We start from the raw sequence: 13,654 nt of genomic DNA on the forward strand, positions 1-13,654 counted from the left end.
ATGAGAGTGGCCGGCTAGCCGTTAGAACCGGCACTAATACACACATTAGTGCCGGCTCAAATTCAGACCGGCGCTAATGTGCTTAACATTTGACCCTTTTTCTACTAGTGAAATGCAGATCTGACAGAAGGAGAAGTGGTACCTGATGGCGACGAAAGAAAGCGGAGGTGTGCCACTGAGTCCCGACGACGACGGGGTGGTGTTGCGCCGTCGACTGAAGAAAGCTAGCGCGGTTCGACGGATGCGGCGGAGCTCCGGTCGCGAAGGTTCTTGCGAGGAAGAAGAAGCAAAGGAGGCAAGGTAAAAAGTGAAAAGAGGGGCCCCGTGCCTATTTATAAGGAAAGGGGGCACAGTGAATGGTCGGTGCGAAGATCGAGGAGACGCAATAAATTTTACAACAAAGGGGACGCCTCAATTTTTGGAATGGTGAATTTATACAAAGATTCATTATGATGTCATGAAGGTTTTCCTGTAATTACGGGGCTGATGTCATCTTTTTATTATGGCGGATTACGAAGACAGTCAAGACTGAGATTAAAGAAGAAGATTCGCCAGACAGATAGATTGAAGATTGACACGAACAAGTTCAAATCAATCTGGGGCCTAATGTTGGTGATATAACCCGTGATATAACCCACCCTGAAAGGGCCGAGTTAGGCCGCTGGCGACTTAAGACGACGGGCTTCCCAGGTGATCAAGACACAAGGTAAAAGGGGCGACTTACAAGATGGGCCAGATTGAGCCCAAGGTTAGAAGACGGCGCATGGCCCAGAAGTGTAGGATGCCCAATGGCGATTTGCCGTAGAAGGCAAGGCGGCTTAGAGCCAGGCCGACCCGGACTCTTATAAGTCGAGGACCTCGACCTGTATATAAAGACAAGTTCCCGGCGTAGAATAGATAGGTGACAATCAATCGATAGCTAGGTCAAGTGAATCCGCTCCCTTGTAACCAATACTCAAGCAATAAGCAACAAGAGCATGAGTAGGCTTTTACCTCCACCGTGAGGGGCCAAACTTGGGTAAATCCGTGTCTCTCGTCCCGCTCAACCCCGACAAGGTAATCACCGTTGTGATGGCTCCACGGTAAAGTCCTTTCACTAGGACATCTGCCGTGACAAAACCACGACACACTCTTTGAAGACCTGTCCTCCTCCTTGCCGTCCAAGGATGAGGTCGTGCTTTCCTCGGACGATGAGGAACAGCAGTTGCGGCCCTCCCTCGCCAAGGCCGTCGCAATGGATGAGGAGTTCTAGCAACAGCTCGAGGTCGTACTTGAGCATTCCCTCCGTGACCGCGGACCGGCGTCACCCTCGCCGACTCACCGCCGTGTCAAACAGGAGGTGAAGCAGGAACCCCCTCTACACCATAGCAACATCCAAATCAGACGCCGCATGAAGGAGGTGTATGAGGAGTCAGTGTCGCTATGGCACAACATGCTCGTCCGTGGCGATCGGCCGACATGGCCTGGCAGGAGAGGGAGACGCCATCACTGCCCCCTCGGTGCCCAGTGGTGGTGAAGAAGGAGCCCTCCTCGGCCCCTGATCGCTCGCGGACCACGGCGGTGGCGGCACGTCGTCGCCCAACTCCCTGACGTTGGACAAGGCAACGACGAGGGAGGAGGAGGAGCGGAAGGAGTGGCGCAACACGTAGCGCTAGGTCGTGTTCGGGATGTTTGACGCTGCACCAGACTAGGTCCGAGCGGAGGCCTGGAACAATGACCGGTCCAAGACCACCATGGAGATGTCCGCATGGAGACGGTGCCATGTCAGCGACCAACTGGGCAAGATCGGCGTCACCAAGTTGTTGCGCACCGCCGCCCTTGTCGCTGGCAAGGGCAAGGTGAGGGGTGAGCGTACATGTCGCTGGTAAAGAGTAAATTTGGTTAAACTTTGCACAATTTGACTTGACACAAATCTAATATATAGAGTAAAAAGGACCGGAAGGAGTATAATGAGTTCGTTTTGCGGCACCGAGTTGGAGATGCCCTGAGTCTAGAACCCGGAACAGCTGCCCTACTTAAGTTCTAACCGCCTCAATATTCAGTGATGTACTGTATCACTCTACCCGTAAAAAATATATAGATTAGTCCGTTGCCACTTAATTTTGCGTCCAAGATCAGTTGGCTCGCTAGACGACATTGGTGTATTGTTCGTCTTCGGTAAAGCTCCCGTCTTGTAAACAAGTTCTGTTTTCACTGTTGAGTAGCAGTAGTACTATCGCCAAGCCTGTGACTGTGAGTGACTCTTCCGGAAGCGGAGGCAATTAGGCATCTTTCTTTGTTGCTAACTAATCCACCCAACCCAATTGAGTTGTGATGTACCGACAGTACTGTTTTTGTGCGTTTTCTGCAGGACAGTCACGAAGATCGTTTTGCAGGGCATGCAGATCGAACATGATGGGGACCAATATCCCAATCTCGGAGAGTATCTTGTTTTCTGCCTCAAAATCGAAGGTCTCGCTGTCACACTATCGCGCACGCCTGTGACTTCTCATTCTGTCTGGCAGGTGATTGATCCCGTGATGTGACCAACTAGCCGGTCGTACGAATGGAAAGGTCAATGATTGCTCATTTGCCAGGGCAAACACAGCTAGTTGAGTAGCTTCTTTATCGATCAGAGCTAGTTTCTGATGTAGAGATCTTCCGCTCGATTGTCATGCGCTGGGCTTTGTATATGACTAGCACAAATATCTGTGCGTTACAACAGAAGAAAAATAATAATATAACACACATCTAGCCTAATAAACATGATTGAAAGATTCCACCTCATGCGTCATGCAAGTTCATATCCTCTATTTCAAGTTTTTAACACGGCATCTATCTATCACCGCTTTTCCTAATTTCCGCCCTCACTGATGGTGACTCCGGTGTCCTCCTGATCATGATGTATTTAGACGTGGTCAACGCGAACGCAATGAGCTTGACCATCACATGACACACCTGCCATTGGACCGCATCAGCCCAAGGGATTAAACTGCGCCAGTGCAAGGGAATGTTTAAACTAATCTCTTGAGCTAGGGTTGAGGGCTGCCCTCTGTGTCCCTCGGGCACATGCTCCATACAATGTCTCCTGCACAACCCTCGTGCTTTGTTATGCAGCAAATATATGTGACCCTGTACGAAGATTGTCTAGATCGAGGAACTGGGTTATGGTCCAGGTCACTAATATAAAAAACTGTCGGTTGCTCCGTGGTAGGGTTCTTTAGGATGCTAGTTCAGAACATGAGCATGATAATGTGCGGCTAACGACAATGTTGGACACTTATCTCCTACCACATGGAGCGCTAACTCGGTAGCATGCCAGTCGGTTGCCGCCAAGGCGACTCGCCTACAGCTACAAGCAACTAATATCAATTGACGATTCTAGGGGATGCGCCCACTCCCATAACATGTGTCGCTTCGCTGCATCAGCCCACTGCCACAACAAGATCTATCGTTTGCTAGTTGCGTGGAAACCACACCTGCTTGCCCTGATTGGCTCTGCCAAATCAGTAGTTGCCTAATTCTCTCTTCTGGCTCCGCCTCTAAAATATATATGAACTTAGAGTGCATAAGGTTTAGTAAATGAATAGGCACACTATCAACTTGTGTGTGCTCTTGTCTTAATTTGGATATGTGGGGCCAACATTGTTGTTTCAATCCATTAGTAATGGTTGATTGGTGAAGCTATAGTTAGATCTCTTAGTACTTTCAGGTTGCAATCTGAATTGAGCCGACAATTACTTGAAGAAAATAACAAAAAAATGTAGTATTGCAAGCGCAAGTGTGGGTGCGAATGGTTTGGGGTTGGGACGAAAATAAATGTCATATGTTGTAGTGTATAAATATGATATAACTCATTTTATTCCATGAGAGTCGGCTGGCATAGTTGATTAATGCGGTGGGATTTGCACCTCATGTGGCTGGTTTGAATCTCACTAATGCACATATTTTTTTTGCTGATTTTCCAAAAAAATGAAACTCAAGTAGGCCCAGGTCCATGAGAGAAGAGTGTTCGGCAAGGCTTCTTCACAAAAGGAATGACGTACACAAATTGTGACTCAGTGTACGAAAGCCGCTGATTCTATTTGACCCTTGTGAGCGTCAAAATGTTGCCGCTTCGTTGAAGGCAGCGTTTAGTCGGCCGACTTTTTTGAACATTTCATTCAGAATTTCAAATTTTGTTCCAATTTTTAGAAAATGTTCGTATATTTTTAAAATGGAAGTTCGTAATTCCAAAAATTATTCATGTTCTTAAAAAAAATCATGTAATAAAAGAAATTCACCGTATATAGAAAAAAAGGTTCACCATACATTTGAAAACTCTTCACCGTATATAAGAAAAGTTCATCGTGTATAGGAAATTTGTTCAGCGTGCATTTAAAAAATCATGGTATATTAAAAAATGTTCAATGTGTATTTAAAAAATGTGCACCATATACTAAAAAAACTTCAGTGTGTATTTTTAAATTCACTTCTTTTGAAACGCTTCGGAATTTTGTTTCTAGTTAAAAAATTACATTTAAAAAAATATTCACCGTATACTAAAAAATGTTTAGTGTATATTTATGGCCCAACGCTAATTTTGTCACCAAACTCTAAAGTCCCCGTGTTCAATCCTCCCTCGGGCCTCCACAAAAAGAAACATCAGAAATATCCTTTGTACATACTAGTAAACATACACGTGCAACGCACGTATAATCGTATAAAGATTTCCTGAGTCATCATGCTTTAGTTTGAATCTTAATTGGGAAACGATTCCCCTCGACCGACTGATTTTGTGGCTCCAGTTCGCCGCCTCGCTCGCACAACACGTGTCCCACGTGACGCGCCCCCTGATGTTTTTCTTTGGCAACTTTTGCGACATCACCAATGTTGCAGAAGTTTCTCCCATAACATTAGCTATGTTGCAAAAAGGTGAAGATGAATTATTATGTTTGCAACCAAACCTGTGATAAAAAAATCTGCAACAAAAACCTGAGTTGCAAAAAAGTTATGCAACAACACAAAACCCAAGTTGCAAAAAATTCTTGCTACAGAAATTTTCTGCAACAAGACCTATGTTGCAATGATGGAGGGCGCTCATACGCCAGATCTGACAGCCCGCGAGCTGGCCGAGCCAGAGGGCCGCATAGCACGCCCCATCTTAATTTGAACTAAATATAGCTTTTGCAGATAATTCTTGCTCCATATGCGGACCATATCTCAATGGACTTCTCAACCATACAGACTTAGCAAAGAACACATCACATACAAAGTACCTTGCCGATTTTGTCCCACAGCATGACACTTAAGTAACACACACATAGACAACATCTTGGTCATCGGCTCTGGATCCATATACAACAAAATGTGAAAGTAAGTTAGACATTGAGCATATTTGATCTATTATCATAACACCATCCTGTATGGAAGCAACAAACCATGCGTATTTAACTTTCATATATAACCATTATTTCTCCTAATTTCTTAAGCTTAATCATATCTTCGTTGATGCTATGCACCTTCAATGTAAACCACTTAATTAGAAACCGTCAAAGTATCAATAAATAGGGTACACATTAACCTTGCAAAATGCATCTCCATGTATCACAATCTATAGATATAGTGTTACCATGACTTTGTGTAATCAAACAATAAAAGTAACCACAACAATGATATATTAATTATATAGAAAAAATACATAATCGTGAAGCTCCCCATGCCCCCTACAACCCACGAATCACCTCAGGTCCTTGTAAGGCAGAAAAATACACTCACAAAAATCAAAATGAAAATGAAAATAGAATTACTGAAAGCAGCCTTCAACATGTGGTGAGACCTTGTACCTCCTGCACAAAGAGGAGATGTAAATCTGAAAGAAGAAATGCCAAACATATTAGATGGCAAGAAAAGAAGTAAAAATAAGTGTATATTTCACATATACTATAGTAGCCTCAAACATATTAAATCCCATAGTGAAAAAAGTAATGTATCAAAGCACATACTCCCTCCATTCCAAAATAGATGATTCAACTTTGTACTAACTTTAGTATAAAGTTGGGTCATCTATTTTGGGACGGAGGGAGTATGTCCCAAGCTGATGCAGCTGTGCACTATACTACTCATCCACATGCAAGCAGCGGCAACAAGCACACACGCCATCATCCGCGTTCCAACCAGCAGCAGTGGCATCTCCCGGGATTCATTGACTCGACTTTGCAGGATAAGTAGATTAGGCCTCCTGAATTCTGACTCACCCATGGTAAGCACAAGTTGGATGCATAATAACCCCCTCATTTAAATAAGTATGTAAGAACATGAACTAATTTCATTCTTGTAGGGGTGCAGATTACAACAGAGGCTACAAAAATGAAATATAAAGGGAACACCTAATATATTTTTTGCTGAGACAATTAGCAGACAAAATCTGAAGTAATAAGCAATAAGAATAATCAGGCATGCAGTACTTATATAAAAAAACATTTAGCAAGCTCGGAGGACTCATTGTACTACCCCAATAACAGCGAGTTGAGCTAAACCTGAAAGGTACACACATTGTGCATCCCTACTGACATAATTAATTCAATGAAAGCACATTACAAAGCCCATAAAAGTAAATATCATTGTCAAGCCCAAGCCTGGAGTGAAATTCGACAATTCAACTCATCCTAAGAAGTCAATTTATATCCGTGACACCAATCATATTACTTAAAAATACACAAATAATTTTAACAATGAGCGTTTTTGTCTATTCTCATAATTTCATATTTGTTTAAACCCACATATGATAGGTGCTAACTTCGATCTGTAAGAATTATTCTGACTCACCAACAGATCATCACGCTCAGGATCATCATCATATAGTTTTTCAATGCACCTCCTGTGTAGAGCTTTGCGCAAGAAAAAACAAACAAACAATAGTTTATTAACTGAATAAAGAGTTAAATGCTTGTTTATCTTCAAGCGGCCGCAGAATCATGTTATCTATCAGAGATGAGTACATATGTGAAGTTACTTGATCAGAAAAGAATACATATATGATGTTACTGAGCCGGCTGTTGAATGATAGCATGACGATATTCATGTACTGATCAATAGCTAGGAAGCAAGCAGTAAAAAATAAACAAATAATAGCTCAAGTTGTGGACTGCAAATTGCATTTTTGGGAGTAATTCATAGAAAAAGGATGGATATTTGCATCTGGTAACCATAGGTGAATGCTGAAACAAGGAACCTGGGAACTGTTTGTATTCAAGGCAGGAGGGTAGAAAACTTTTGCGCACCTTCTTTCATATGGATACCATCCAAGTTGTGATTATCATATGCTTTAACCCTTAGAAAGGCCTACAAAGGAGAACCAAAGAGACCATCACGTCACACATGAGTTCATAATAAACTGAATGATGTTACCTTGTTGAGAAAAGGTACCTTTAGGTCTGTAGGGACATAATTATCCACAAACTATTCCAACAACTTGACAGTTACTCATACATCTCTTCACCTACGAAGAAGGAATTATGAATCAGACACCCCATTATTTCAAATCTTTCGCAGAGAAATCACTAAAGAATTACTTAGCACACAGTTCCAGAAGAACTAATAGGCACATTTTTGTAAATATCTCGAGGGGTCATAGTCCTGCCGCTGCAAAAATCTTGCATGGTTTGCAAAAAACCAAAATAATCATCTTCGCTCATGTAAGGGCATGCCTGTAGTCATGAGGTAATCGAATATCAAGTTAGCAACCGAAAGCAAACACAAGGAGCAACCATGAGAATTTTGCATAATTCCTAGAGAATTTTTGTAAGTAAATACAGAATTAGGTCAGGATACAGGGACGGGCCAAAAATAGCTTACTTCGTCAGGTGAAACAAGCCTTTCATCTGTCAGTACAAGATCCACTTTTCTGTTAAAATTTTGTTATATTTTTTCCCTGTTTCAAAAACATAATAAATGGTTTGCTAAAGATGATCAATAACGAATGAAGGAATGATGCATGATTTTAAGATAAATTCTTTCTGGGCATACCATCATGAAGTTATCCTAATATGACGCAACAAATACCATATCTACACCAGTTTAGAACCATGTTATGGTTCCTCCGTTCTCAATAAAATTACATGAAGAATCAATTACCTACAGAACTTACAGTCTGATGCATGCGTGTTTTTAGTTTCCCACCAACGATGAACCGGAACATTTTATTAGATTGCAAAACTGAAGCATCTTCCGTCTACCGACTTCATCCATCAGGAGGAACAGAAATCCGAATACCATTATGCTCCTCCATCACGGAATCAGATCCACTATCTACGCGTCCAACCACAAGGAAACGTCATTCGGACTTGAGAAGTGCAGCTCTCTTATGAGACAGATAGAAGATCATAGAAAGAAAGAGATGCACGTACAGGTTGCGTTCATCGCGTAACAAAGATGTGGATCTGTTGGTGCCCATGATACATACCATGAATGGAGGCCTGGTTCGTCGCCAACGGTTGGAGGCACAGAGCTCGCCACCAGCAGCGGCAGAGGATGAGGGCGTGGAGCGGTGGAGGATGGGCGGGGAGGCGGGAGAGGCGGTGAAACAGGGGGGCGGGGAGGCGGCAGAGGCGGCGGCGGCGGATGGGGGCATGGAACGGCGACGAGGATAGGCGGGGAGGCGGCGGCGGAGGAGGAGGAGGATTGGGGCGTGGAACGGTGGCGAGGATGGGCGGGGAGGCGACGGCGGCGGAGGAGGATGGGGCGTGGAGCGGCGGAGGCCCCGGTCGTACTTTGTTCGTTGGGCGGAGGTGCAGGGCGTGGTAAACGTCCTGTGTGGGGCGTGCGTGCGTGCGCGGCCGTGGGTTATTTTTTTTCAAACGGGTGGGCTCGATCAAGTGGCTAATTGCGTGGCTTGGGTTAAACACGTGAGGATTATAGATCATCAGATATTATAGATGTACGGATATAATTGTTTGGATTTGCCTTTCTCTTTCTTTTATAATGGTAGTAGATAAAGTGTAGCGCCGCATCTTTGAATACATCACCCTATTAGGGCAAGTGGCGAGCACCTTTGCCTTGAACTAGGAGGTCCTGTGTTTGATCCTCGTTTGGGCCTGTATTTATTTTTATTTTTTCCAAAAAGAAAAACTCAAGAAGGAGTTTTTGAAAGAAAAAAACTCAGGAACGACGTACAAATTTTTTTACTCGACGTACGAGACCATGCTTTGACAAAAAAAGTGGAAAAACAATCCTCCTTTTAATATTAGGTAAAGATAAAGATAAAGACTAGCAAACATTTGTGTGCATTACCACGGGAGAAAAAAGCATGGGTCTGTTATGAATCGGTACTATATATTGGACGTGTTAGAGGCCTCATATGACATGCATGATGGTCAACCTTGCCACGGTCCACCCAATGAAACCACGGGAGAAAAAAGCATGGGTCTGTTATGAATCGGTACTATATATTGAACATGTTAGAGGCCTCATATGACATGCATGATGATCAACCTTGCCACGGTCCACCCAATGAATTGTTCGCCGTCATATGAGATGCATGATGGCCGTTTCTCCGCATGCGGCCAGGTTTGCTGCACTTGAGGTTGCACCGACGGCGGACTTCACGTGGAAATCCAAGGCACCCCTTCGGTGTCGTTTCTTCGCATGGCTCGCCCTGAAAAATCGATGTTGGACCTCTCACAAACTCGCGAGACGAGGTTTTCCTCATCAAGATGTTTGTCCTCTCTGTGATCAGCATGAAGAGACAATGAATCACCTTTTGTTGGGCTGTGTATTCGCTAAGGAGATGTGGCATAGAATCATCTTAGCAAGTGGCAAGCAAGAATTCAAATGGTGGATGGTGAATCCTTGTGAGAATGGTGTGTGAGGCAAGAACTCAGATGCGATCAACGTAAAACTACAAGGGCTTTGTTGATTCTTGGCATGTGGGAGATGTGGAAGCACCGCAACGACATTGTCTTCAACGGCGCTTCGCCCTCAATTGCCAAACTGGCACGGCGTATCGATAGCGAGGGTAGGATTTGGAGGCTGGCTGGCCTACTCGAAGCGGACCTAGATGGTTTCTTCGAGGGTCTTGCGACGTGGGTAGTGCATTCGTAGTCTTTCGCAGGTAGCGTAGAGTATCTATGGAGTGTGGTCGGTAATGGCAGTGTAACATGGCTGTAAATTATGCATTTGTGATGTCTTTCCCCTTCTCCTTTAATGAATGATATGCACACTTGTGCGTATTCCAGGAATTGTTTGCTGTCGTCCACTCTCTATCTAGTTGTCGTCATTGGTAGCCTCATCAACCACCGAGTGGTTCACCATGCGTGCTCTACATCAACCTCTTTTGCTGCCTTCCCATGCGGGCTCCTCATTGGTGGTGTCTTCATCATTGGTAGCCTCGTTGATAACTGGGCATAACATAAGCCATTTTTCGTCGTTGCCTTCATGTGCTCATGTGTGGATGTTGGCGTAACAATAACCACAGCCATGTGGCACCAACCATGTCCCACGAGCCGTGCAACCTCCACAATTCCCTTTATTTATTGCCAACCGAGAGTTTTAATATTGGACCCTCTTATAGGAAATATGATGAACGTTTGCCGGGAGGAGGTGACATTTTCGAACATTTAGATGGCAGTTTTTGTTGCGTGTGGGGGTGGTGGTTTCTGGGAAGAAGGAAATTTTGAGAAAAAACAAGCAGAAATTGTCATCGTTTGTGCTTGCGTCGCAACTAAAACTTCCAGCAAACAACGCCCGTTTGTCATCCCCTTCTCAAGGAAGTTCACCTAGATAGCATTACCGTTAATATTTCTTTGTGTTCGCTAGGATAAATAGGCCAAAGCTCACCTTCCATTAGTTGATTCTCAAGGCTAGTTGATGATTGTCCTAGTCATGGGCCTATATAAATAGATGGAGTAGGATAAAAAAGCAAGGTGTGGCTATTAATTTATGAAGAAAACATAATTTATAACACAAGCAATAGCTGGCTCTGCTGGCAACAGCCCTTTGGGACAAGATGGAGATCATGAATTTGAACCCCCACTTGCAAGCATTTTTTAGGATAAAATGAGCCTTTGTATTTTCAACTAGGATTACACTCGGACATGATTACATGTTTCAAGTTATGTGGCACATTAGCTAAGAAGAGAAAATCTCCGTGAACTCTAGCATATGCATCTAGCTCATGTGCAACCACATTGCACTCTCTATAGATTTTGGTTATCGTAAAGGACTCAAAACCTTTCATCTTTCTCTTTGAGTCCTCATAGCATGCCAACCAACTGCCTCTGCTAGTGTTACAATCGGATACTACAGACACGACAACAGCTCAGTCAGTTTCCAGCATGACTCGATTTAGTGACAAACTGCGAGCCTGTTTCGGGTCAGAAGACAACGCTCGAGCTTCAAATTCCTCTGGATCTGTGCAGCTCTGAAAATGACCAGTCTGCCGAGAAAATCATAACACCCATACTATCTCTGCCAATGGCAGCCACCGCTGTCAATACAAAGGACACATCAACTCTGGTTTTAATGTGATTCTTAGGTGGTTTTGTCCAGCCAGTGTTAGGTCGAGGGATGCTGGGAACTCGCAGTGTAACTTCATACAACTTTTCGTTGCCTTTGATATAGTTCTCGGCAGGGATTTCACATGTCAAACACTCCCAGTAGTGAGGCTTCCCCTTTATTATGAATGGTGTCATCCCTTAGAAGCTAAGACCTCCACAGAACTAGTACAAGTTTTTCTCTCATATCTACTGAGCATAAACTTAAGTTTAGCAACAGCCAATCAAGGGAAAAGGGCATACGAGATTTTTCATCCGGCAATTTCCAATATTTTCTCCTTTCCTGTATGAGTTCCCATTGTTTTGTGTCGGGCACTATAGCATGGTGTGTATTTTCAGTGGTGTTTCCACATATCTTGCAGACTCCATCGAGTTCAAGTGTTATCTTGTTTTTGTTCTCCTTCGTGGGCAAAGCATCAGTGGCAATTCTCCAATCAAAAATATAGTTTGCCGAGGATCTTTCACTCGGTCCATCCTTCAAGGACTTTCCAAGTATGTAGGCACTCCTTGCTAAGAAAATGTCGTTTCCATAGCTCCATGCAAGAGTATCTTCCATAGGGATGGTGGGAAGCTGATTTTGTATATCTCCCTCCGCATCAAAGTTGTAGAACAGGTTCTCAATGAGTTGCTTATTCCGCTCATTAGATTTGTAAGTGCATCTAGTGCCCCTTAGAGATTTTGGTGTATTGAAGACTTATAGGTTAAGGGACCAATGCGTTTGTGAGTGTACACAAGTCTATAAGCCTATGAAGAATTTGTATTTCTAAAGACTTTGAAAGTGAATAAATTGGTGTGACCATGAAGACTTGGTATGTATTCGAGGAACATGAAGCGTGAAGACTTTTGTTTTCGTAGTTTCATTTTCTCTTTCTTGAGTCATAGGAAACACCGTACTGTTAAAGGGAGTCGAGGAAATACTAAGGAAAAGTTTCCATGTGATGCTCAACTCAAAATCCTACACCTACCAATCCCTTCGAGTGAAGCCATTGGAAATATCATGCAGTTCTGTCAATTTCTTCAGTGACAGAGAAGAAGCTCTTATGGTCACTGAGGAATTTATCCTGACTGAGGAGTTAGGAATTCGCCAGTGTTGATTGCCTACAAGTGAGGAACATGATAGCCCTGAGGAATTTGATAGTCAAATTTCCGACCGTTGCTGTGCTACGCGCCAGCTGTCCAAAAATATCTTCCCACCTAACGGTCATATCCTTGAAGGGCATTTATGTCTTATCATGTCGGGCTGCTCCCTAGGCTATAAATAGCCGCCCCCTACAACCACTAGCTGGTTGGATGCTCCGATAGAAACTGACACTTGTCATTTGAGAGCATCCCATCCTCCGAGGACTTTAAGCGAAAATCATCAAGTGAGGAAAACCCAAACCCAAACACCTACAAACCCAAAGTGATTGAGCATCACTGAAGAGATTGATCCTGCGTGGATCCGACGCTTGTTACCTTTGAGGAATGTGCATCTTCCAGACGGTTAGGCGTCATAGTGTAGAGCATCCAAGAGGAAATTGTGGATCGCCAAGTGACCAAGTTTGTGAAGGTTTGGAAGTCACCTGAAGACTTACCATGAGTGATTGGGCGAGGTCTGTGTGACCCTAGCTCAAGGGGAATACGGTGAGGACTAAGTGTCCTGAGCTGCGTGTTCAGGATTGGGTGTCCGTGACTATGTGTCCTCGGGTTTGAATACCTAGCCGCCCTAACCAGACGTACAACTATCACAGCTGTTGGAACTGGCCTACCAAATCATTATCTTCACCAAGCCTACTGGTTCTATTTCCTCAACCCTTCCATTTACTCTTTGTCGTGTTGTGTGCTTGTTCATATCTGTTTGAAGACCTTGACTGAAGACTTTCTCAATTTCCTCAGTTCAATTTCTTTAGTCTATTTGTCTTCATCTTGTTTTATCCCGTGTTTACTCTTTCTGTACTCTGTATTTGTTTTCATTTCATCATGAAGACCATGCTTATGTTCTGCTATGTTTACTTCTCAGTACTTATTCCGCTGCAAGTAGTTCTTCTCTTAGGAATTTTCTCAACGTGAAATTCCTCAGTGAAGAATTCATAAAAATCGCCTATTCACCCCCCCTCTAGTCGACTTAACGCACTTTCGATTGGTATTAGAGCAAGGTACTCCCT

The 13,654-nt window shown here is 43.7% G+C and overlaps 1 long non-coding RNA gene across 11 annotated transcripts; it reads right to left on the reverse strand.

The window, feature by feature from the left end:
- Positions 1–5,537: 5,537 nt before the first annotated feature.
- Positions 5,538–8,786, reverse strand: LOC125532130. Of its 11 annotated transcripts, XR_007293763.1 has the most exons (5): positions 8,108–8,786; positions 7,987–8,027; positions 7,816–7,891; positions 7,387–7,667; positions 5,538–7,302 (listed from the first exon to the last, which is right to left on the reverse strand). It is a non-coding gene; the product is annotated as an uncharacterized LOC125532130 (long non-coding RNA). The 11 variants fall into 11 exon arrangements; XR_007293759.1 differs by having other exon boundaries at positions 7,816–8,268; positions 8,423–8,786; XR_007293756.1 differs by having other exon boundaries at positions 7,816–8,268; positions 8,367–8,786.
- Positions 8,787–13,654: the final 4,868 nt, after the last annotated feature.

This window comes from Triticum urartu, unplaced genomic scaffold, assembly GCF_003073215.2.
Source record: "Triticum urartu cultivar G1812 unplaced genomic scaffold, Tu2.1 TuUngrouped_contig_9154, whole genome shotgun sequence".
NCBI classification, from domain to species: domain Eukaryota; kingdom Viridiplantae; phylum Streptophyta; class Magnoliopsida; order Poales; family Poaceae; genus Triticum; species Triticum urartu.